Source organism: Schistocerca cancellata, chromosome 2, assembly GCF_023864275.1.
Source record: "Schistocerca cancellata isolate TAMUIC-IGC-003103 chromosome 2, iqSchCanc2.1, whole genome shotgun sequence".
Lineage (NCBI taxonomy): Eukaryota > Metazoa > Arthropoda > Insecta > Orthoptera > Acrididae > Schistocerca > Schistocerca cancellata.
The window spans coordinates 1,114,211,175-1,114,237,489 of record NC_064627.1 but is presented as its reverse complement, the minus strand read 5'-3'; the positions used below and the strand labels follow the sequence as shown (position 1 = coordinate 1,114,237,489).

The 26,315-nt window shown below is 40.2% G+C and overlaps 1 long non-coding RNA gene across 1 annotated transcript in view; it reads left to right on the top strand.

The window, feature by feature from the left end:
- The first annotated feature begins 9,862 nt into the window (after positions 1-9,862).
- Positions 9,863-26,315, top strand: part of LOC126163139 (uncharacterized) — a 34,367-nt gene continuing 17,914 nt past the window's right edge. The window contains exon 1 of the long non-coding RNA XR_007535165.1: positions 9,863-9,946. This is a non-coding gene — a long non-coding RNA (uncharacterized LOC126163139). The remainder of the gene's footprint in view (positions 9,947-26,315) is intronic.

The following is a 26,315-nucleotide window of genomic DNA, read 5'->3' as shown; positions in this document are numbered from 1 at the left end:
ACGAAGGAAGGGAAGTCAGTCTGAGGGAGAGAAGCGGAAGGGCTCACTAGTTCACCAGGGAGAACATTGTTCTGGCCATATACGAACTCGGGTATTGTGCCTTTGAGGTCTTCCTTACAGATCGCACGAATGCCGAGTAGCACAAGGGGAAGGGCCTCCATCCATAGAGAGTCGTGGCATCGAAGAGCCGCCTTGAAAGTGCTGTGCCAGCGCTTGAGTAGCCCATTACTTTGCGGGTGATATGCTGTGGTATGGATGCGTCGGATGCCGCAAATGTTACAAATCTCGTTGAAGAGGGCCAACTCACATTGTCTACCCTGGTCAGTCGTGATAATAGCTGGACATCCGAAATGCGATACCCATGACTCGAGAAGAGCTCGAGCAACACTTTCTGCCATAACATTGGGGAGGGGGACAGCATCGACCCAGCGAGATGTTCGGTTGATAGACGAGAGAACATAACGAAAGCCATTAGAGGGGGGGAGAGGGCCGACAATGTCAATATCAATATGCTGGAAACACCCAGGAGGGATTGAAAAAGCGGTGTGAAGTGTGCTTCTGTACTTTGCAGCATTGGCATGCGACGCAGGAGTGTGCCCATTGCTGGCAGTCCTTGTTGACATTTCTCCACACAAAGTGCTCTGCTACGAGGCAGGCGGACACACGAACACTGGGGTGGGCTAAATTATGCAATGCGTTAAAGACAGCTCGACGGAGCATGGTCGGGATGAGGGGGCGTAATGTGCCCGTACTGTCGTCACACCAGATCTCACCAGAAATGCCAGGGAAGTTGGTGCGGACGAAGTGTAGTGAAGAGGTGGAGTCTGAAATCAGGTTTTGTGTTTCCTCGTTGGTAGGTTGGAGGTTAGGCAGTTCAAAGAGGTCTAACAGCAAATGGACGGCGTCGACTCGTGAAAGGAAATCAGCAACTATATTGTCCGCACCCTTTGTGTGTCTGACATTGGTGGTGAACTGAGATACGAAGTCCATGTATCTGAAGCGGCGAGGAGGTGGGTCAGCTGGCAGGTTTGTAATGGCCGCAGCTAGGGGTTTGTGGTCCGTTAAAACATAGAAAGGGCATCCCTTAACGTCAGTCTTAAAATGCTTGATTGCTATGTAGACCGCAAGCAACTCCCTGTCAAGCGCAGAATATTTCTGTTGTGCATTGGTGAGCTTGCATGAGAAGAACTGCAGAGGTGAAGATTGGCCATCGATTGTCTGGCTAAGGACAGCGCCGATAGCAGTATCACTCACATCTGTGGTGATGAAAAGGTGTGCATTGGGATGAGGATGCGCGATGGTGCAGGCCTCGGCAAGAAGATTTTTGAGGGCAGAGATCCAGAAGTGTTGGTGCCTGTCAAGGCATCCGTCAGTGGGGCCTGAATCTCTGCAGCCCAAGTTAGATGTCGGCGATAATAATTAACCATCCCCAGAAAGCGCCGGAGCTCTTTGAATGACGAAGGTCGGGGTAGGTTTAGTATTGTTTGTACTTTCTCAGGGGGCGGAGAAATGCCGTTGGTAGAGACCCGAAAACCAAGAAAAGTGACAGCAGGTTTATGTGGTTTACTAGAGATCGGGGAACCTAGCATGAGGCGAAGCTTATGAACCATGCCATTTGTGACGACGGAAATGTTGCCGGCAGCACAGAAGGCGGTTTGTTTACAATGTGTGGCGGGCAGGGCAGGCGAGGCGTGGTCGTGGTGTTCCGAGCCACTCGGCATATCCGACATGAGCCGAGGAGGCAAAGTGTCCCAGGAGTCAACACGACAAGATGGCCGCCAGCCCGAAGCAGTGGCACCGTGGTCGGGTGAGCTTGGTAGAGCTCGTGAGCCGTTAGTGAGTCTATTGTCCTAGGGCGCGGCCTGTAGCAGCTCAGTTGCGGGCGAAACGCTTGGCGCGAGTGCACTGTTTGTGTTGTCAGTGGTGGTCATACACCAGTGGCGGTTGCACAGCGGCGAGCAGGCGCGGAAGTTGCATAGTTTGAGGTGCTGTCCATGAGGGGTGGGGTAGGAGCCGTCAGTTCGGGAACACATGATGCTCGTCGCGCATGCTACTTGTGTCCAGCTGAGTGTCAAACACTGCCGTGTTAGGAGGGTGTGGCCCTGCGGAGTTGTCAGTACATGTTATGGCAGTCTTGATAGCACAGTTGTGAGGGGTAGCGGGAGGTAAACACACGGAGGCTTGAATGCTGGGACTGCAACCAGATTCAGCGCACTTACTGGCCTTGGTTTGTCCTTGCTGTAGTGTCTGAAATTCCTTTGCTGCATCAGAGAGATGGAGCTGAGTTTCGTGGAGCTGGAGGGAGAGCACAAAGTTTTCCTTGCATAGGTGTGTGATGTTTTCAAGCTCGACAAGGCACTTGTGCCTTGTTTCTTGTAACGTTGTCGACAGACACGAGCATGTACAGATGAGATGAGCCCAGGCTGATGTGTCACGGGGAGGTTTGCTCAACGGAGCACAGAGGAAGTGAGTCTTGGAAGGGCGATGAAACATGGTGTTTCGCACTAGGTCCGGTGAAAGTTTGTGGTGAAGCAAGAAGTCATGCCTAGTATAGGTTTGTCAATTTCGCACACTAAAAAAGTCCACTCGAGTTTGCAGTTTGCGGAGAGTGAGATGACGTGTGAAGTTGAACCTGAGCATTGTAGTTTAGTTGAATTCACGGCTTGCAGTGAAGTATGATGAGGGCGGATGTTCGACAACGCTAAGGACGTGGGCAGCAGCAAAACACTAGGAAAAGGTATTCCGACGAAAAGTCTTTAATGTAAAGTCGTCTGCAATTATCAGTTCGTTCCCGGACAGAATGGAGCACTGGGAGGTGCCTGTGATGTTGTGGGCAGGAGGCAGCACCCGGACCTACCTGCAATTGGTGTTTGGGAAGTAGCAGTTCCATGCTGCCTGACCAAACCGTGTGTGGAACTAACAGTACGGGTAGAGCGGTTGCATTTCCTGCGGAACGTTCATTGCCAGTGGTGGTGGCAGAGGTTCGGTGTCCGCAGCAGTTTCGGTTGCAGGAGGGGGCGTTACCGTGAGCGGAGCTGGTGACGTCCCAGTTGCTTGTTTACAGCATCCCGGAGCGAGTGGAACGGTCAGCACATTACGGCCCTGGCCGCAGGGCGATAAGATTGAACCTGAGACTTGTTAGGTAGGCAGTGGCTGGGAAATAGAGCAGTGATGCATCGTGTAGCTTGTCAGAAAAATTCATTCTTTGCTCGACAGGTTCAGGAGACCTTTGAGCCACAGCAAGGCGGATGTAAGGAGATAATTTATCTGACCAGATGACGAGGAGAGCCATGTCAGAGAATAGATCGGTGCTGACAAGGGCACGTAGCCATCTCCAGAGCTGGGAAGGTTTGTCATAGCCTAGTTGCTCGACGTGGAGCACTTGCCGTATTGCTGCCTCAGTTGAGCGTGCAAGCCGACGTAGAACTGTCTTTTTGGCTAGAGTGTACCAGGTAGATGAGTCCAGGGCGTCGACCAGGTCAGCAATCAAGTCCTCGTGGTCGTGCAGGTGGGTGATGAGGCACAGAAACCAGGTTGACTCTTCTAGTTTGTAATGGTTGAACACTTTGTCCACAATTTTGAACCAAGTTGTAGCTCTGTCGGGATTAAACGGCGGCAGCATCGGTAAGCGTTGTAGAATGTTCGGAAGAGCAGGTTGAGTTGAGTTCTTCGGGGCACTGCCTGAAACGAGCTGTTGTTGCTGTAGTATTCCGGGAGAGTGTGCCTTCAGGGGATGTGGCAACGATGGCTATTTGGGTGGCAGCGTGAACGTGACACGTTGTGGTTGAGAGTGATCCATCGCGACGCGGAACTCTGACGAGGGTGAGACACCATAATGTGTCTATTGCGGTTGCGGAAGCTTAAAACATTGCGGGTGTGTTCGGATTGACACGTCGTGGATGACCGATGCGGATGAGGCACCGAGATGTGCTGAGAATGGTAGCGGAAGGATGACTGGAGCTGGCGCGGGGGCGACAGGTGAGAAAAAGTTCAAAGTTTGAGAACGCATGTTAGTCCACGGAAAGCTCGATATATGATCAGAGCCAGGGCCACCTGTGTTGAAGGGAGGCTGAGGAGGTGCAGGCTGTCCAGAAGCACAGTGTGGGAAATGACGTCGAATGTGGGACGGAATGTGTGATTGTTCACTGTTCATAGTCACTCCACTCAAATCGGTGTGCAGATAAGGTGAATGTCATGGCACAAAACACTGAGGTGTAGCAGTGGGACGGAGATGGAGGTCAGGCGCAGATAACAAGTTATTGTTCCTGTTGCAGGCCGAGGTATCAAAGTAGGAAGGTATGTGCTGATGCTGAACCGAGGAAGGTGCGGGCGTGGTCGGATGCTGAGGAGGTTGACCTGTGAAGGAAACGGTTCCGGCCACGTGGCAGGTATCCGCATGGTACTGCATGGATTGTGGCGTGGCAAATTGTTGTCCTGGTGGTGGTAGGTTGTCCAACGAAGTATTTGCAGAAATCGGCATTGGTCCCGCACTGCATGGAGATCCGTAAGAGGTAACTGCCCAGTCGATGAGGGAGGGCACATGTGGTGGGAACAAAGGTGTTTGATAGCCGGAGTCATGCACACTCCTAACCTCACTTATTGTTGCAGGCTCGAAAACGTCCGGTGAAATTGGCATAATCGTCGAGTGAGAGGCATCATGTTGCAGTCCTGGCGGGTGCACATTGCCCGCAACACGATGCATGTCGATCACAAAATCTGGCGTTATGCGCTGGGCTGAAGTCATTGTTTGACTGCTGTGTCAATGTAATACACACAAAAATAACTGACCTGGGGTCGCGGACACAGTAAAACGCCGAAAAGAGAAGATGTTTCAACTCGGGGTCACCAGTGAGGAAGATGTTCGGGTTAGTTACACCAAACAACACCCATTTCTCTGTAGTTCATTTATTCACCTAAACACAAGCTAGGCTCACAAAGAACTGACATGGCGGAAGAAACCAAAGATAAACTTAGCTTGGTTCAAAGATGGATGCATCGATGTTGACGTCAATTTCATTGGCGCCACAACCTTAATGTGAAAGCATGCGGACACGTTAAACCTGGGGCACCTATGAAGGAAGTTACAAAAATCATAGGATTAGTAATAAGTTGCGGGTGCAAACGATGTTTACAGAAATGAACTGGCAACTGCAACCTATAACCTAAAGCAAACCTTACATCTCACAAGAGAGGGGATCATTGTCGTTAGTGGAATACCTCACAGATATAATTTAATGCCCAACTATGTGTAAATCTTGAAATCAGAAACGCAAACAGACAGTTCCATAAGATCTGCAAAATGAACCATAATGCACATTTTCTCAATATAGACTTTCTCCAAAGGAGTCACCATACCAAATATGGAATGCATTTAAACAGAAGTGGTAAAAGTCTACTAGGAAAACAATTCTTCATATGTTAGAAAAACTCTGTCAACAAGAAAATGATACCGCCATCACAGTGACGTTCTCAGGAGCAAAAGAGCAGCCTTCAACATCAAATAACCGCCAATACGAATGTGATGATACTGCAAATACTACTCTACCGGATGCACAAACACAGACAAAAATAACAAAAGCAACTGGACAACCCTTAAGAAAGAAAACAACAGAGACTACAATAAAAACAGTTAAGTTGCCATTAGCTTCTCCAGCAGATAAAGAGTCACACAGCAACAAAAACTGTCTAGTGGCAATCAGTTTTTCCACCAGCAATAAACAAAAAGACACCAACAGCAACCAAATCAGTCAACCCGCCATGAGTCTCACCAGCAGAGATAAACAAAATGACACCTACAGCAGAGAAAACGGTGGTCAACAGAAGAACTGTTCCTCCTCCTTCCAGATTCAACGATTTTTTATGCCGTAGCCAGTCTACATTTTATATCCTCTTTACTTCGACCATCATTAGTTATTTTACTCCCCAAACAGCATAACTCATTTACTACTTTAAGTGTCTTATTACCTAATCTAATCCTCTCAGCTTCCCCTGATTTAATGTGACTACTTTCCATTACTTCATTTTCCTTTTCTTGATGTTCATCGTATATCCTCCTTTCAAGACACTCTCCATTCCATTCAATTGCTCTTCCAGGTTCTTTTCTGTCTCTGACAGAATTGCAATGCCATTGGTAAACATCAAAGTTTTTATTTCTTCTCCATGGATTTTAATTCCAACTACAAGTTTTGTTTTTGTTTGCTTTACTGCTCGCTCAATATGCAGATTGAATAAAATGGGGGAGGCTGCAGCCGTGTCTCACTCCCTTCTCAACCACTGCTTCCCTTTCATGCCCCTCAACTCTTTATAATTGCCATCTGATTTCTGTACAAATTGTAAATAACATTTCCCTCCCTGTATTTGACCCATGCCACATTCAGAATTTGAAAGAGACTATTCCAGTCAACATTGTCAAAAGCTTTCTCTAAGTCTGCAAATGCTAGAAATATGGGTTTGCCTTTCTTTTACCTATCTTCTAAGATAAGTCGTAGGGGTCAGTATTGCCTCGCATGTTGCAACATTTCTCTGGAATCCAAACTGATCTTCCCCAAAGTCAGCTTCTACCAATTTTTCCATTCGTCTGTACAGAATTCACGTTAGTATTTTGCAACTGTGACTTATTAAACTGATAGTTCGGTAATTTTCACACCTGCATTCTTTGGGTTTGGTATTATTACAGTCTTCTTGAAGTCTGAAGGTATTTCGCCTGTCTCACACATCAGACAGAAGAGTTTTGCCATGGCTGGCTTTCACACAGCTATTAGTAGTTCTAATGGAATGTTGTCTACTCCCGGGGCCTCGTTGCGACTTAGATCTTTCAGTGCTCTGTCAAATTCCTCAGCTGGCCGGGGTGGCTAAGCAGTTCTAGGCGCTACAGCCTGAACTGCGTGACCACTGTGGTTGCAGGTTCGAAACCTGCCTCGGGCATGGATGTCCTTAGGTTAGTCAGGTTTAAGCAGTTCTAAGTTCTAGGGGACTGATGACCTCAGAAGTTAAGTCCCATAGTGCTGAGAGCCATTTGAACCATTTCAAATTCCTCACGCAGTATCATATCTCCCATTTCATCTTCATCTACGTCCTCTTCCATTTCCATAAAATTGCCCTCTAGTACATTGCCCTTTTATAGTCCCTTTATATACTCCTTCCACATTTCTGTTTTCTCTTCTTTGCTTAGGACAGGTTTTCCAACAGAGCTCTTGATATTCATACAGGTGGTTCTCTATTCTCCAAAGGTCTCTCTCACACACACACAATGAATTTGAAGTTCAATAACTGACTTAAAGTATGCTGTAGTAAAATACAAAACATTGTTTGCAAATATCTGTGTGCATCAAGAAATTTAATGGCGAGACTGCACAATACTAATTGATAAACAAAATACGGTAGTGAAGGATAAAACAATTATTTAAGAGTATCACTGCGAGTGTTACCACACAGTACAGTGTGTTGTTAACCTGTATTAATCAAACTCTTTTGAAGCCAAAGGACTGAAGTAATTTTAAGATAATACAATTACTGAGAGTAGTATGTTTTAGTGTCAAGAGAAAATAATAATCAACGACCAGTAACATCATATGTATTTCTGGGAAGCGGTAATGGCAGGTACGCTAGGTCGGTGAATGCCGAGCTGGGCCACTTGAGGGACTTTTTTTTTACAGACCTTGACTTGAGGGCTGTGTTTCGGCTGTAGCGCTACAACGCTGACATCATCAAAACTGAAAGCACGGCCAAGCCATTATCTTTAGTCGGGCGTAGCAAAACTTCCTTCCTTAGAAATCTTGACAATGCCGTGACGTGACTCGACAGGACGGCCATTGTGGCTTTTTTTGATTATTCTAAATACATAACAGCATTTATTTAATTTTTTATGGAGCCATTCTATTGTTTATCGCATTCAATGTGCTCAACTAACCAAATTTCTAAAAATTTAATACTTGAAGTTCGCAGTATTTTCTGTTCGCCCAGCTTCACCATTTATATTAGGGATTACTTTATTTGATGTGTGCCTGAAATTAATCCGTAACGTTTTCTTCTCATTAACGAACATACCGGTACTGTTATCTCTAAACCAGTGAACTACTTTTCAGTTGTTATTTCTATTTTTTTTGTGAGTGATTCACATTCTGAGCTTCAACAAAGAGACTAGTATTATCAGCTTGTGTTAAATAACTTGGTAAGCCATTTACAAATATCAACAACAACAGTGGTCCCAATATCAATCCTTGGGGTACTCCATGAGTAACTTTTTTATACCCAAAAAACACCGCAATTGCCGCAGATTGGTGGACGATGATGCAAAATGCTTCCTTATTACTTTTTCTCGATTTTTGTAGACTAACGTACAATTTTGGTTACTGCTGTACTGGTAACACACTGCTGTACTAATTTGGTGTAATCTATGTACAACCGTCCACTACTTTATGGGGTAAAAAGTGAAAAAATTCAAAACACCAACTCCAAATGTTTAAATATACGTATGACAAATTTCATTCTCACTTGGACGACACACACACACACACACACACACACAAACTAGTTTTCTCCGCCCTACATTTCACAAGCATTTTGCTTTTAGTTCTTCATATTACAGAAGACCATGTGACATGACTACAACAAAGTAGCCAATAGCCATACTTAAGATAGGTGTAGTCTACACAGTCTTACTTTATCTTTGCCACTATGAAATGAATGGATATTTTTGAAGCTGCACATTTCAGATGCCTTTTAACAATTTGCTACAAGGAATGACTGCAGCAGATGGACAACGGCAAACCTATAAAATTTTGCACAGATAATAACAGATTTTAAATATTTATTCAGAATGCAACCAAACCGCGCATTACATCAGAGCACTCATAGAACACAAACTTTTTCTCCTTGCATATATTTCTCTTTGCATCTGTAGCAACAAAAAACAGTAATTCAGTACTGCTATTGCTAAGAAACAAATTGTAAAAACACAACAAATACGTGTAATATTATTAGCTCTGAACTCCGCGGAAAGTATAAACAAACGGCGTAGTCTCATGATCACGTGACAATTCCAGCCTTAAATTGACAACATAACATGTGCAAAACGCTCAAAACTCCACAGGTACTTCTATTCTGTGTTTGAAATGCATTGTTGAAATTCTTGACGTGTCGAAACGTGAAGTGACGGTCACTGTGAATTGACGTTAAATGTTAAACTACTAATTTCGATGTAGTGTGTTACAAACCGAAGAAGTCATGCAAAGATTTCACTCTTCGAACAAATTCGCTGCATTCTGGAATGATGATATAGAAGTGGCTTTTCTGTATATATGCTCTTTGGGATCCCGCTGAAAATGTGAACTATGGATCAGGTGCTGTCAAACATGGGTAATAGGGTATGATGATGCAAATTTTTTGTGTCATCTGCATGTGTTGTTTTACCTGCTGCCCATAGGAATTATGCTGTCGCCATGGTTACTGTGTGAGTTAACATGGAACATCACAGCCGTAGACGTGGAATGTTTATAAGTTGGATTGAACTGCACGATGTTCAGTGTTGTTTGTTGCAGATTTGGAAGTGGCGTACGTTTTGATACAGTCGTCGTACAATGTTGATCCCGAAGGCGTAGACAGTAATCACTAATGTCATCACTTGGTGGAGCTTTTAAGCGGAGTTTGCTTTTCCTCATAAAGTTGGCCTGGGACTCGCGATTCCGCCTGCCTGTCATAATAACAGTTGGCTTTATGGTACTAGATGTGAGAATGCAGCTGGAAATAAACGTTGATGTTGATGTTCGTAATATGCCTGCTGATTCTGATGATGACTCTGATGAAGAGGAAGATGACGACGACGACGATGATGATGACGACGAGGATGAGGAGGAGGACGACGATTAATGTGTTAGCAACATGTAGGACGTACCTGATGATATTTGTGACATCAGCAAATGTGAATTGTAGGACCCAGTGTCTAATGGTGAGCTAGCATGCATAACAATACGGATACGTTATGCCACTATACGTGTATTCATGCCCTCTGCCATTATTTCAAATCGTAAGTCCTACGTATAAATATTTGTTTGCCCATTAAGCTCAAACGAAGTTGTTACTGCATTGCTTCATAATAAGGACAAGATGAATTGCTTTACCTCACCAGTACATTTTTAATGACATTAATAGATTCAGTTTTATTAATGTTGTGTTGATTGTCACATGTTTTCTCTTCGGTAAATGGAAATATAAAAAAGGAGGATACTTGTTTTAGTCTTACGTCTGTCGCTTTAATAAAGTTAACAGCGTTCATATTAAGTAACATACGAGAACTGTGTGACAGATGATCAGGTCGAAACTGTTTCATGCACTGTTGTGATTCTTTTATTTATACTCAATCTGTGCATAAGTTTCATTAAGTAATAAAACATAACCCAACTGAAATCTGCTAAGTACTTTTATTACATTCTGTAAGTAACAATAATCTGTCTTGGCTTTAAACGTATTTTTGCATTTGGTAAAAGTGACAAATCCTGTTTTAATTTTGAAAGTCTATCAGCTTCTTCGATAACTTGCTGCAGTGCATGCAAAATTGCACAGCACCCAGTTACCAATAGTAACTAACTTGCGGTAATAACCTGGAAAATTTGTAGCGTACTAGGCATCAGAAGCCATGATATGAGCTGTAATACTTGAATCAGATGTGTACTCATTGCTCACCAGATGCAACACTTCATGGTTATGACTTGAGCTTTGTAGCACAAAAGTAAAGCATATTATTTCTATTTTCGTCCACTTTCGCTTCACTGTCTTCTATTGTGAAGACAATGTGTCGTGAGTGAATATTAACATGTCAGTGCTGATCTCATGTTGCTGATCTCATGTTTCATATTTCTTTCTGTATTTCTCACATAATTCAATACTTAATATGATAATTTTAGGAGTAGGGAAACGATCATTGATAGGGATTAATTGTATATGAAATGAGTGAATTGCCAAAACAAAAAAAGGAACTTTGAAACATAGTTGAATTTTAAATTTTTGAATGCTCATTTCATAGTTTTAGCAGATATGTGTAACAGTGTTGTTACTGACTTACTGAACGTCAGTAGTAGCGTAAAGAGCCACATAAACAGATTGATACTTTAAATAGTTTGTACTGTTCAAATGGTCTTCAGCTATAATGTAAAGAATATATATTTCTTCCTAAAATTCTCATTATTTGCTGTCAGTATGCCTACTATTAAGGAAGGTCATCAAATGTTAATTTATGTGTATAGGTATAATTTGGATGTTTGTGGCACATTTCAAGGTTTAACTCATAAAGTGACAGAAACAATAGTAACTAACTTGCGGTAATAACCTGGAAAATTAGTGGTGCACTATGCGTCAGAAGCCATGATATTATAAATGGGCACAAACAATATTTAATTTTAAGATATGTTATTTTTTGGCTGTGTGCTTTTCTTCCTTCCATGTAAATGGAATTTGTTATATTTAGTAGGTGTGTTATTTTAGAACTACTGCAAGTACATTACGATAGACTTCATAGTGTAAGGGAATAAATGTGCAGTGAGGCTTTCATTAGTTTCCATGTATTCATTGTATAATTTGTTTAGATGCAGTGAAAAAGTGAAATTGTCCCAAGTGTTACTGCATGTGGTACCATTGAATAGATGTATGTAGTATAGGTTGATTTTCTTGCACTCTCATAACCAGACATGGGCAACATACTCAGAAGTAATATTGGTGAACTTGTGTGTTTCCAGTTTTAACTTCTTATCAATATGCACACCCAGATATTCTGAACATTTAGTTTTTTATAGTTCCTTCCTGCCATACACTATCGTTATTCATGTTTACAAGTATTGTTATTGTTGTTCTTATCATCACCACCACCACCACCAACAACAACATATCTAACACAAGTTGTTAAAAGATAATTTTTGTGAATATTTCAGTTATCACTATTTCTCTTAGAGCATCTCTGCTGTGCTTGGATTATGATGCTTGCATCTGCCAAGTGAACTGCACTTTTTCTGCTTGATCAGTATAGTATAGAAGGTCTTTTATAGAAACCAAAAGTGGAATGTACCCAGTATCCTGTGAAACACTGATAATGAATTTCTCCCGAGTCAGATGTACTGAGCTATCTGATATGACACTCAATTTCAATCTGTTACATACCAAACGAACCAGTTACTGTTTGTAATTTGACAGGGATTTATTGGCATAGCCCATATCAATTCAGGCAGGCTAGGAAAAAATCTTATCTTCATAGTCTCCGATATTATTTAGCAAATGTTAAAATAAAAGACTAATTAAGGAATGCAAATTTTTTTGTTTTCTCCAAAAAAAATTTTGCTCCAAGATACAAGCCTCCAAAAATGACAGTGCACATACCATTTTGAAGATGCGAAGTTTGGAAAAAATCATAAAATGCTGTATCTCTGGAACAGTTCTAGATTTTTTGTTGTTGTTGTTTTTTTTTATTTGGAAGATAATTGCTTTATGATTACAAAGAAATCCTCCATTTGGACTTATCTGTCAAAGCTATTTTACTATAGCATTCTGAACTTTTTTTATAATGTATGTTTTTTTGTTTTTTTTTTTTTCTAAAAATTCCAGTCCATAAAATTTGGATTTTTTCTTTTTTTTTCTTTTCTTTTTTTTCTTTTCTTTTTTTTTTTCTTTTCTTTTTTTCCTGTTGATTAGTACCATACAGTCCCTGAAAAGGAGAGCTTCCACTTTTATGTTGAACAGGTTTTGTAAACAACTGAAATTTTTGCCATACATAAAACCTGTTTTATTAATACATTATCACATAACAGGCTCATAAAAATCAAAACCTAGCCTCGTTTAACATAATTTAATTTTGAAAGATGAGTAAGAGACTCATTTTTCAAGCATTTTACATGGTTCCAAAATGTATGTGAAAGGTCAAAAGACTTAAAGGTTTCAGTTTATACAACTTCTGTGTGCTCTGTTTTGTACTGGCTAATTAGCCAGTCAATGAACAAACAATGTGTTCCACTTCTTCAATATCTTCCTTCGATATAGAGTAATGTTGTTCTGTTGAACCACTAGAAGCTGGAGCACTTACAGTCTTCAAAGCATTGTGAACAGGAAGTGAGCACTGATGGTGTTGTTGCTGTCCTTCAGCTGGAAACCTATATCCAGCAGTTGGTCTATGTGGTTGCATAAATTTCACTGAAATTTCACTTAACTCATAACTGGTGTCGATAAACTCTGCAATCCACCAGTCACGGTCATACACACACGCCACGAACATCCCCCTTCTCAGGTTGTGAATCTGAATATTATCCTGCTGTTTCTGAGGTGTTGGCTGAGCAAACGAAATTTCTTCTTTCTTGCTCTTTAAAGTGCATGCAAAATGAGTTTGCCAATTGCTTTGAGTCCAAAAATGTCTTCTGAATTCCTTTCACAGGAGTAGTTTGTATGGATCATTCTTCATTTTTCTGCTCATGGAATTCTTCAATTTCCTCTTTGGACAAAAGAATGAGGGCTATGGATGTGTAAGATTTCACGACTCTAGTAAAATTCTCAGCATTCTGAATTGCAGCTGTATTTGATCTGGAAAGATTATGTTTTGTAGCATGGTGCTTCAGTAGGCCTCCTACACCACCACAAGGCCCCTTCCCGTGACCAGTAGCGCTGTATACCCAGTCAGTTGGCGCAAGTGACTTACTTAATTCAAACAGCTGGTGACGATTTTTAAAATGATTAGGAGCACCATCAAAAATAATGATCATCTTCTGTGCCCCTGTTTGCAGTTGAAGAATTTTGCACATTGCTACCAAAGCATGTGCTGAGTCTTGTCCTGTGTCATCACTTATAACTGCAGCACTTGTGGTCTTGTTTTAAAAATTTGTCACTCCTGTCAAAATTGAAACCATTGTACATCTCGTGGGAGAATTACAAACCAGTTCTCAGCAAAATAACAGTGAAGCACTAAACATAGTTCTTCAACCTGTACACACCCTTTCACTTTTGCATTGTGTTGTTACAATTTCTTCAGATGCTGGTGTTTTACTGCTTTCATTGACCATTTACCAAGTTCATCAATGAAACTGACAAAGGCAACAGTTTTCTTAATTAGTTTATTTTCCTTCCGCATCGCATATGTAATTTCTGCAGTTATGTGCTACGTCTTGCAGGCCAAGTGTGTGTGAAGACAGTCCTCCCTTTCCAGTGCAGTCACCACCTTCTTGAAACAAAGTACCTCGCGTTAAGTCACAGACTACTAATGACTTCACATGCCCAACTAAGGTGTCATATGTCACATGTTCCAGTAAGTTCTTCAAAGTTACCACATGAAAGTTTCAAATCTGCGCAGTGCACACATAAACAGGCATCTCTAGGTGTTTATTTATTGCAAGACGTATTCCGTAGATCCAGTTCTGTGTGTTAACGCATGGATGTCGAACGAGTCAAAAACATTTAGTTCATTATTTCGTTAGTTTACATAAGATCAATAAACAAAGATTAATAATACAAGTTGAAAACACAATCGATGGGATTAAATTACACTCACAAGCAGAGTTCCAGATACAACATTCTGATTTTGTCCAAACAATTTTTTACAGATCACCAATTAATCTGATTAATGCAGCAAGATATATCAGGGCAGGAATATACAATAGTATTTGGGAGATAAAATTAGGCGTCTCTGCTATAGAATTCTTGTAGAGGATAGAAACTTTTTTCAAGCAAGAACTCCTTTAGCTTATTTTTAAACAGTACTTTTTTATCTCGAAGACACTTTATATTACTTGGAAGTGCATTGAAGACTTTTATACTTGTGTATTTCACTCCCTTTTGTATCCGGGAAGAGATTTTTCAGGTCATGGTATATTTCATTTGTTTCGTATTGAGAAGGATTGTAAAGCATGAATGTCATGGTTGAAAAGGTATATTGTGAAGTAGTGATTAGGCTCTCATGTATAATGTTTATTTCCTGTGGACTTTTGTGACGAGAATGGAAATGAATATAATTAGTTTTGCTGAGGTTTATTGACAAAGAATTTACTGGGAATCAGTTCAGAACATCCTCAAGTGAATGGTTGGCATTTAATTCTAGATCAGAGGATATCTTACTGTCTATCACAATACTTGTGTCATCTGCAAACATTGTAAAATAGCTTGCTTTGTTTGAGGACAATGGTAGGTCATTCGGAACCTTGCGGAACTCCATATTTTACAGTTCCCCAGTCGGTCTCTACCCTTCCCATGTGACTATTGTTACCATCTAGCACTTTTTTCTGTTGTCTGCCCTGTAGGTAGGATTTGAGCCAGTTACGCATTTGACCTCAGATTCCAAAGTTGCATGCTTTCTCTATAAGTATTCTATGACTGACACAGTCAAAGGCGTTAGACAGATTGCAAAATGTGCCCACAGGCAATGTCTTTTTGTTGAGGCATTCCAAAATGTTATTTGTAAACAAAAGTATTGCTTCGATTGTGGAGGTACGTTTTCTGAATCCAAACTGGTTTTTACTAATTATTTCATGTTTTTCTAGGTAACTGACTATTCTGGCATATATTAGCTTTTCGAGAACTTTAGAAAATGTAGTCAAAAGAGAGATAGGCTGATAGTTTGTAACATCTGAGACATTGCCTCTTTTGTAGAGGGGCTTTACGATAGCGTATTTCATCCTTTCACGGAAGATACTTTGTTTGAGAGAGACATTGACTATATGAGCTAGGACTTCACTAAACTCATTGCAGCAGGCTTTTAGAAATTTGCTAGAGATGTTGTCAATACCAGTTGAATTTTTTGCTTTTAAAGAAATAATTTTTTTTTCTGTTATAGGGGCTATACCTATCTACTATATGGAGTTTGGGAAGTGTCATTTCAGTATTTTTAATGCTTCTTCTAAGGAGCCATTGTGTCCTGCTTTCTCATCAACACTTAGAAAATGCTCATTGAAAATTTTTGCCACAGTATTTTGATTTTGTGCATGTCTCTCTTCATTATTGAGAACAATGTTTTGAAACCTACTGGGGCAATTTGCACCAGCCTCACTCTTTATCACTTCCCATACGATTTTGATTTTGTTACTAGATTTATTAATTTTGGCGCACAGATACAAAATTTTTGACTTCTGAATAATTTTTCTTAGTACTTTGCAGTATTTTTTATAGTGATTTAGCTGGGTGTGTTTGAATTTTTTGTGGCAACGTACAGTTCTCCATTTCCTTTTGCATGAAATCTTAATACCAGTGGTTATCCAGGGCTTTTTGGTATGTTTTGTGGTTTGGATCTTGTATATCCTTTTTGGGAAGGTGCTTTCAAATCTCAGTGCCACTTCATTACTGAAAAAATTGTACTTCGAATTGGCATTTTCTAAATTACACATAGGTGCCCAGTGTGTGGCTTGGAGATATGATTTAAAAATCTGGATAGTTTCTTCATTAACTGTCCTAAGTGTTCCAACTGGGGCCACTATCATTCACATAAATACTTGCACTGTTTATAAGTGAGTCTTTGTCCATCATGGTCAGATAGACCATTCATGAGTTGCCTGGTAGTCATATCACGTATTTTGGTCTCTCTATAAATATATTATTGATGAGTGTGCTTGTACACGAAGTTATTGTAGTAGGGAAACTAACCACAGAAACCAGATTATATGTGGACATCAGATTTTCTAGGTCTGATCTTAGAATTTGTTAGAAAGTTAACATTGAAGTCCCCAAGCACTATCACATCCATTTTGTGTTTGAATATGTATATTAGGTGAGCATCTAACTTATTCAAAGAGAGACTAAAGTTCCCTGAAGGTGCTCTGTATACTGTGACTATTATTATATGGGAATTATTCAAGAATAATTCTGTGGCACACACTTCCAAATGTTGTTCTAAACAATAATTCTGCACATTAATTACTCTACATGTGATATCGTTTTTATCATTAACGGCAACACCTCCTTTTTCTTTACATTTTCTACAAAATGATGTTGCTAAATGATAATTCTTTATAATAAGTTTTTCTATACCAGAATTAATATGGTGCTCACTAAAACATAAAACATGGGCATAATCTATACCTTGTGGCTCATGTGTATTGCTTATAAGCTCATTGATCTTACTACTTAGGCCTCTAATGTTCTGGTGCTAAATTGCAAGTTTTTCTTTAGCAGAAGTGGTTACACTCTTTTCTCTAAAAAAGAAGTTTCGATTGAAGGTCTGGGCAATGCATTTTTCAATACCCATCTCTCCAAATTAGTCTGCTTCAACACACTTGCAGATTGGAAAGACACACTTTTTTCTTGTTTTTGTCACCATCCAGTTGTCCAATGTAGTCTGCCTGTATCCACTCCTGTAATTATTTTGTGTACTGGTTCACTCTTCCATCAAATCTGATTCTTTTGTGGCCACATTGCTCCTCGCCTTTGCAACTACATCGTAAATTATAGTCGCTAAATGAGTTTTTCCACACCAGTTAAGGTGAAGACCATGAGTGGTGTAAGTTCTCTGCCAAATTTGTGAGTTTCAATCCTATGAGTATTTGTGAAATTCCTGCAGATATCCGCATAACATCTATTTGTTGCAATTACTGCCTTGTTTACACACGAGGATTGTAATAAGTCGTGCCTATGTGGAATATCAACTACAATTACGTTGGAATGCTTCAGGTGGTTTAGAGTTGATTTTAAGACATTAGCAGCATGCAAATTTTCATTATGTGCAACATCATTTGAACCACCACAGATCACGATGTAGTCTTCGTTTGTTATCTGTTGTGGAATATTGGTTATTGTTGAAAGTACTTGGTCATTGCGAGCATGTGGTTTGATATAACCTAGGGCACTTACCTCTTTGTTGGCATTTATTATTTCGTGAGCAACACCTCTAAGAAGAGAAATTTGTTAACATCGAATATAGATTTAAGTGTCAGGAAGTCATTTCTGAAAGTGTTTGTATGGAGTGTAGCCATGTATGGAAGTGAAACATGGACGGTAAATAGTTTGGACAAGAAGAGAATAGAAGCTTTCGAAATGTGGTACTACAGAAGAATGCTGAAGATTAGATGGGTAGATCACATAACTAATGAGGAAGTATTGAATAGGATTGGGGGGAGAAGAGAAGTTTGTGGCACAACTTGACCAGAAGAAGGGATCGGTTGGTAGGACATGTTCTGAGGCATCAAGGGATCACCAATTTAGTATTGGAGGGCAGCGTGGAGGGTAAAAATCGTAGAGGGAGACTAAGAGATGAATACACTAAGCAGATTCAGAAGGATGTAGGGTGCAGTAGGTACTGGGAGATGAAGAAGCTTGCACAGGTTAGAGTAGCATGGAGAGCTGCATCAAACCAGTCTCAGGACTGAAGACCACAACAACAACAACCACCACCTCTCAGATGGCTATCACCCAGTAAAAACTCTATTTGTTGTGATAGTTACATTTGCTGTTTTCTTGAGTGTTGAAAACACATTACTTTTATCTTCAAGTTTCAATTTTGGCTGGCATGGATGCATAGGTTGCATAATTTTTGTCCTTTTCCTCTTGGTTTATGATTTGATGGCTTTTTGGTAGAGAACTTTGATGCAGCTAACAAGAATTTTTTACTGTAGATGACACAGAATGTGGAACTACCCACTTAGGTCGTAGTGCATACAATTTTGATCTTCCCATATGTGAAGTTGTATTGTCGCACTTATAAATTGCAAAAGTTTCTTTAATACTCTGAGTCATGTACCTCTTCACTTTCACAACTTTTTGACCTCCAACTGTTACAGTGTCTTTTTTGTTGGCACTCTGGTGAGAACAGTCCCATTTATCTTCCAGATAAAATGACTGCACTATTTGAACTTGAGCTGCTGCTACAGGATGACCATAATAGGGACCTGGTCTTCCAAAGGCACCTTTTGCAGACTACACATTCCTTGATTTGTCTGCCATGTACTTTGATACTGATGGAACGTGGTTCAAAATTGTTTTCATTGAAAAGTCTCTGGAATAATAGTTAAAACTTGCACCTTTTCACTGTAGGATGCACAGTATTCAACATATGAATTGATATTTGTGAAAAATTCCTGGCAAGAAGTACAAGATTGCTTTGGTTCATTTTCTTCTGAAGATGAAATTTCTACTTTGAAGAGTGTGGTCAGTTTTGGTGTAGTGTTCTCATCCATAGCTTCACTAATTTCTCAGCCCTTTCTTGATGCATAGATGACTCGACTTCACTGACCATGGTTTCTTAATAGGACTAACACCTGCCTCTGTAGTTGCCTCTGATTCAGGGTATTTAGTTCTTCCTCTATTGATGCAAAACTTGCCTCATCTGCACCATGGGAGGCTTCACCTTGTTGAGATACTATCATTGTTGTTGTTCTGTCAAAACATTTAGAACACAAAATGTCGCCCCTGGAAACATCTTCGCTGAGAATACTTCTTCCTAACCTGAACAAAGTCTGCTTTTTGTTTGTCTTGTATATCACTCTTTTATGGATACGCAAATAGTCAGCACACTTCACTTTCATGTAGCCCCGGTCAGAAGACATTTCAAACAGTCCTTTTCACAAAACACACTGCAACTGTATCCACTGGCAAATTCCCCACAAAAATACAGAACTCACTGCATGCTCTCAGATTTTTTAGAAGCCTCTTCAGTAAACAAATTAGCACTGAAAAACTACAATACATATACCTGCAGTGAACAACCATTATGAAGAAATTGACAGGAAACTACAACAAAGTGAAAGAAATATCTGCAACAATGAAAGTGAAAAGAAATAGCTGCATCAAAGACAATAGAAATAAACATTGTAACGAAGAAATTATTAAGAAACAACTTCAGTGAGGACATACATTACCCTTGAAAGTTAAAGAAAAGATTTTTAAAAATAAAACCTATCCAACTTAAAACTGGAAGCTCTCCTTTACAGAGAATATAGTACTACATGGCACTAATCAACAGAAAAATATCTAACTTTTCTGGATTGTCATTTTTGAAAAATAAAATTTCTGTAAGTTATTAAAAAAATCCAAAAGGTGACAGTAAAAGAACTTTTACAGATATGTCTAAACAGAGGATACCATTGTTATCATAAAGCAATTATCTATCAAATAAAGAAAACTCTAACAATATATCTAGAACTTTTACAGAGATACAGCATTTTAAAAATGTTTCTGAAATTCGCATCTTCAAAATGGTGTTTGCAGTGTCAACTTTGGAGGGTCTGTATCTCGGGGCAGAAATTTTTTTGGAGAAAACAAAAATTTTAACTTATGTTAAATTCAGTAACATCAGAGACTATGAAGGTAACCCCCCTGCCTGAAGTGATATGGATATGCCTATTTATTTACCCCATTTAAGTATTTTAATATATGGTTGGTAAAAGGGTGGACCGCTTATTCAGCGAAAATGTCATTCTGCAATCCTTACTGACGGACAAAGAATCTCATGCCAGACATTCTCAACCATTCTGATATACATTACTTTTTCCAAAACTTTTGGGAAATAGATATGAACCACGGCCCATTTCACTAAAAGAAATGTTAAAAATGGTATACTTCAGTGTCAGAATAGGTCTCTTGTGAAATGATGCATCACTATGTGATTGGATCACAAAAGCTATATCAGTAACTGTGCTTTTAATGCTTTACGTTAGATTTAATCGATGCTAAAAATATTATATTTTAAAATAGTTTAATTATCTTTATGTTTTCCTTGTAAGAAGTTGGAGTGATATGATACCATGATGGGGGAATGTAATGACTTGCCTTCAGCTGAAGTCCAACACAGCCCTCTACAAATTCACAAAACATGAGGTCACTCCAAAAACCTATCACCTGAATATGTCTTCCTCCTCATACTGCAAACCCACCCGTACACCCACCTTTTTTTCCTGCTTGCATAGATCTACAAATCCATCTTCACTCGTCACTCAATTGTTACTGCTTATTACACTCCCAAAGAAATATTCTTCACTTTGATCAACTAATCCATTGAAGATACTAACCACATCATTTACATTACTAACCACATAATTCACACTTCCTCACTCCTGTCATATTACCATCAGACATTTTTCTTGACCCTGTGGTTGCTTCCTCTGATTCTTGGATGTTGACAAACACCTCTAATGGCCCAGTAAAGCCTCAAGTCCCTGCTCTGTGTGGGCTCAGGTACAAGATGTATCTCATGCACCGTCACATTACTTCCTACTACAGTCAAGACAGTCATTTCCCACCCTATCAAAGGTACTGTCACCTCTGATAGTCATTGCGTCATACACCAACTACACGTCAATCACTTAGTTGTTAGCACACTGGACTCACATTTGGGAGGGCAACAGTTCAAACCGGCATCCAGCCATCCTAATTTAGGCTTTCTTTGATTCCCCTAAATCACTTCAGGCAAGTGCCGGAAATGGGCACGGCCGATTTCCTTCCCAATCCTTTCCTAATTGAGCTTGTGCTCCATCTCTAACGACCTCATTGTCGACGGGATGTTAAACACTAATCTCCTTCTCCTCTAATTATGTGCAGTTTTATGTTTGGGTATAACAACAAACTATAGCTGACGAAAGAGTTCATGGATGAACAGCCAGGTTTTCTGGCTGTTCACCTGTGAACTCTTTGGTCACGATGTGCGCCGTGAGAAATTGAAGAACCACAACAAACCATAGCTGTTTAATAAGAAAAATAACTACTGCTGAATTGTAACAATAGTCACTTCAACTGCTTCAGTACTCGTTTAATTTGGAACTTCTGTACTCGAATGAACTGTGCTTACAGCAAATCGCAAGAATAGTGTAATAGTATCTGTCCTCATAAGAGTAAAGGTAGTTCTCAGAATGAATCTTTCACTCTGCAATGGAATGTACACTGTTTTGAATCTTTCCAGCAGATTAAAACTGTGTTGGATCTGGACGCAAACCCAGAACCTTACCTTTAACAGGCAGTATTCTTACCACTTGAGCTCTTCAGGTTCTTCCTGGGCCAGGAAGTTTCAAAATAGCACACATTCTGGTTGTTGTTGTTGTGGTCTTCAGTCCTGAGACTGGTTTGATGCAGCTCTCCATGCTACTCTATCCTGTGCAAGCTTCTTCATCTCCCAGTACCTACTGCAACCTACATCCTTCTGAATTTGCTTAGTGTATGCATCTCTTGGTCTCCCCCTACGATTTTTACCCTCCACGCTGCCCTCCAATACTAAATTGGTGATCCCTTGATGCCTCAGAACATGTCCTACCAACCGATCCCTTCTTCTGGTCAAGTTGTGCCACAAACTTCTCTTCTCCCCAATCCTATTCAATACTTCCTCATTAGTTATGTGATCTACCCATCTAATCTTCAGCATTCTTCTGTAGCACCACATCTCGAAAGCTTCTATTCTCTTCTTGTCCAAACTATTTACCGTCCATGTTTCACTTCCATACATGGCTACACTCCATACAAATACTTTCAGAAATGACTTCCTGACACTTAAATCTATACTCGATGTTAACAAATTTCTCTTCTTCAGAAACGCTTTCCTTGCCATTGCCAGTCTACATTTTATATCCTCTCTACTTCGACCATCATCAGTTATTTTGCTCCCCAAATAGCAAAACTCCTTTACTACTTTAAGTGTCTCATTTCCTAATCTAATACCCTCAACATCACCCGACTTAATTCGACTACATTCCATTATCCTCGTTTTGCTTTTGTTGATGTTCATCTTATATCCTCCTTTCAAGACACTGTCCATTCCGTTCAACTGCTCTTCCAGGTCCTTTGCTGTCTCTGACAGAATTACAATGTCATCGGCAAACCTCAAGGTTTTTATTTCTTCTCCATGGATTTTAATACCTACTCCGAATTTTTCTTTTGTTTCCTTTACTGCTTGCTCAATATAAAGATTGAATAACATCGGGGAGAGGCTACAACCCTGTCTCACTCCCTTCCCAACCACTGCTTCCCTTTCATGTCCCTCGACTCTTATAACTGCCATCTGGTTTCTGTACAAATTGTAAATAGCCTTTCGTTCCCTGTATTTTACCCCTGCCACCTTTAGAATTTGAAAGAGAGTATTACAGTCAACATTGTCAAACGCTTTCTCTAAGTCTACAAATGCTAGAAACGTAGGTTTGCCTTTCCTTAATCTTTCTTCTAAGATAAGTCGTAAGGTCAGTATTGCCTCACGTGTTCCAGTATTTCTACGGAATCCAAACTGATCTTCCCCGAGGTCGGCTTCTACTAGTTTTTCCATTCGTCTGTAAAGAATTCGTGTTAGTATTTTGCAGCTGTGGCTTATTAAACTGATTGTTCGGTAATTTTCACATCTGTCAACACCTGCTTTCTTTGGGATTGGAATTATTATATTCTTCTTGAAGTCTGAGGGTATTTCGCCTGTCTCATACATCTTGCTCACCAGATGGTAGAGTTTTGTCAGGACTGGCTCTCCCAAGGCCGTCAGTAGTTCCAATGGAATGTTGTCTACTCCGTGGGCCTTGTTTCGACTCAGGTCTTTCAGTGCTCTGTCAAACTCTTCACGCAGTATCGTATCTCCCATTTCATCTTCATCTACATCCTCTTCCATTTCCATAATATTGTCCTCAAGTACATCGCCCTTGTATAGACCCTCTATATACTCCTTCCATCTTTCTGCTTTCCCTTCTTTGCTTAGAACTGGGTTTCCATCTGAGCTCTTGATGTTCATACAAGTGGTTCTCTTATCTCCAAAGGTCTCTTTAATTTTCCTGTAGGCAGTATCTATCTTACCCATAGTGAGATAAGCCTCTACATCCTTACATTTGTCCTCTAGCCATCTCTGCTTAGCCATTTTGCACTTCCTGTCGATCTCATTTTTGAGTCGTTTGTATTCCTTTTTGCCTGCTTCATTAACTGCATTTTTATATTTTCTCCTTTCATCAATTAAATTCAATATTTCTTCTGTTACCCAAGGATTTCTAAGAGCCCTGGTCTTTTTACCTACTTGATCCTCTGCTGCCTTCACTACTTCATCCCTCAAAACTACCCATTCTTCTTCTACTGTATTTCTTTCCCCCATTCCTGTCAATTGTTCCCTTATGCTCTCCCTAAAACTCTGTACAACCTCTGGTTCTTTCAGTTTATCCAGGTCCCATCTCCTTAAATTCCCACCTTTTTGCAGTTTCTTCAGTTTTAATCTACAGGTCAGAACCAATAGATTGTGGTCAGAGTCCACATCTGCCCCTGGAAATGTCTTACAATTTAAAACCAGGTTCCTAAATCTCTGTCTTACCATTATATAATCTATCTGATACCTTTTAGTATCTCCAGGGTTCTTCCATGTATACAACCTTCTATCATGATTCTTAAACCAAGTGTTAGCTATAATTAAGTTGTGCTCTGTGCAAAATTCTACCAGGCGGCTTCCTCTTTTATTTCTTAGCCCCAATCCATATTCACCTACTACGTTTCCTTCTCTCCCTTTTCCTACACTCGAATTCCAGTCACCCATGACTATTAAATTTTCGTCTCCCTTCACTATCTGAATAATTTCTTTTATATCATCATATATTTCCGTCATCTGCTGAGCTAGTTGGCATATAAACTTGTACTACTGTAGTTGGCGTGGGCTTCGTGTCTATCTTGGCCACAATAATGCGTTCACTATGCTGTTTGTAGTAGCTTACCAGCATTCCTATTTTCCTATTCATTATTAAACCTACTCCTGCATTACCCCTATTTGACTTTGTGTTTATAACCCTGTAGTCACCTGACCAGAAGTCTTGTTCCTCCTGCCACCGAACTTCACTAATTCCCACTATATCTAACTTTAACCTATCCATTTCCCTTTTTAAGTTTTCTAACCTACCTGCCCGATTAAGGGATCTGACATTCCACTCTCCGATCCGTAGGACGCCAGTTTTCTTTCTTCTGATAACGACATCCTCTTGAGTAGTCCCCGCCCGGAGATCCGAATGGGGGACTATTTTACCTCCGGAATATTTCACCCAAGAGGACGCCATCATCATTTAATCATACAGTAAAGCTGCATGCTCTCGGGAAAAATTACGGCCGTAGTTTCCCCTTGCTTTCAGCCGTTCGCAGTACCAGCACAGCAATGCCGTTTTGGTTATTGTTACAAGGCCAGATCAGTCAATCATCCAGACTGTTGCCCTTGCAACTACTGAAAAGGCTGCTGCCCCTCTTCAGGAACCATACGTTTGTCTGGCCTCTCAACAGATACCCCTCCATTGTGGTTGTACCTACGGTACGGCCATCTGTATCGCTGAGGCACGCAAGCCTCCCCACCAACGGCAAGGTCCATGGTTCATCTGGTATAAAGTGAAATATTTGCAGTGAAAACTATTTTCTAGCCTGTGTCTAAGCCGTATCTCTGCAATATCCTTTCTTCCATTTTTTAAAGGTTATTCTAAAAGTCTATTACCTGAATATATATCGAGTCCTGTAAGGTATATAGGAGAGCCTATGTGAAGTTTGGAAATTGGGAGAAAGATATTGGTACAGGTAAAACTATGAGGGCAGGTAGCAAGTCTCGTCCAGAGAGCTCAGTCAATACAAGCATTGTCCATGAAAGGCAAAGTTTTGGGGTGTGTTCCAGTCTGGTACACAGTTTAAATTTGCCAAGAAATAGTAATAGATATGTTAAGTGCTTTGCAGGTGGTCTGTCCTGTCTCTAATTCACATTCTATTACACTAGTAGTCCATTACAGAGGAATCTGCCTGCTACTAGTAATCTTTTCATGAGAGACACAGAGAACAGCTGTGAGAACAATTTTGCATAAGTGTTAAATCTTGTTTTCACCACTTTTAACTGTTACACATAACTATGGATATACCTCCTTACACAGTTAAAACTTACATAATTTCTACAACATAATGAATGATATTAATTATTTAGAGTGACATGTTGAACTTAATTTTTTTCTTTTGTTACTTCATTTATTTTTTATTTATTTATTTTTAGATAATGGACAGGGTCAATAAATTGTGCTTTCTTCTTGATTCCGTCATTGGTTCTCCAAAGGAGAAACAGCCTCAAATGAAAGAATTTTTGCCAGTCTGTTTCTACATCAGAATTTAGTAAAAGACAGTGGCACTCGTGGGTGTTTTCATACAGCAGTTTTGTCAGCTCGTGGATGAGGTATGATGGGAAAATAACTCGTTTGTCCCAACCCAACTACAACCTTTTAATTTTTGACATATTCAGAAGAAACAAAGATTATTAATTTATTTTTAGAAGTAAAACTCCTATTCTGGTGCTGAGCTGCGGCTCAGTCTGTCATCAGGGTCCACATTTGTTGGTTCTGCCAACTTGGACAAAGTGTCACATTCTAACCTAACTCCAATCTTATTAATTTGTGACATACTCAGAAGAAAATGTATTTGGT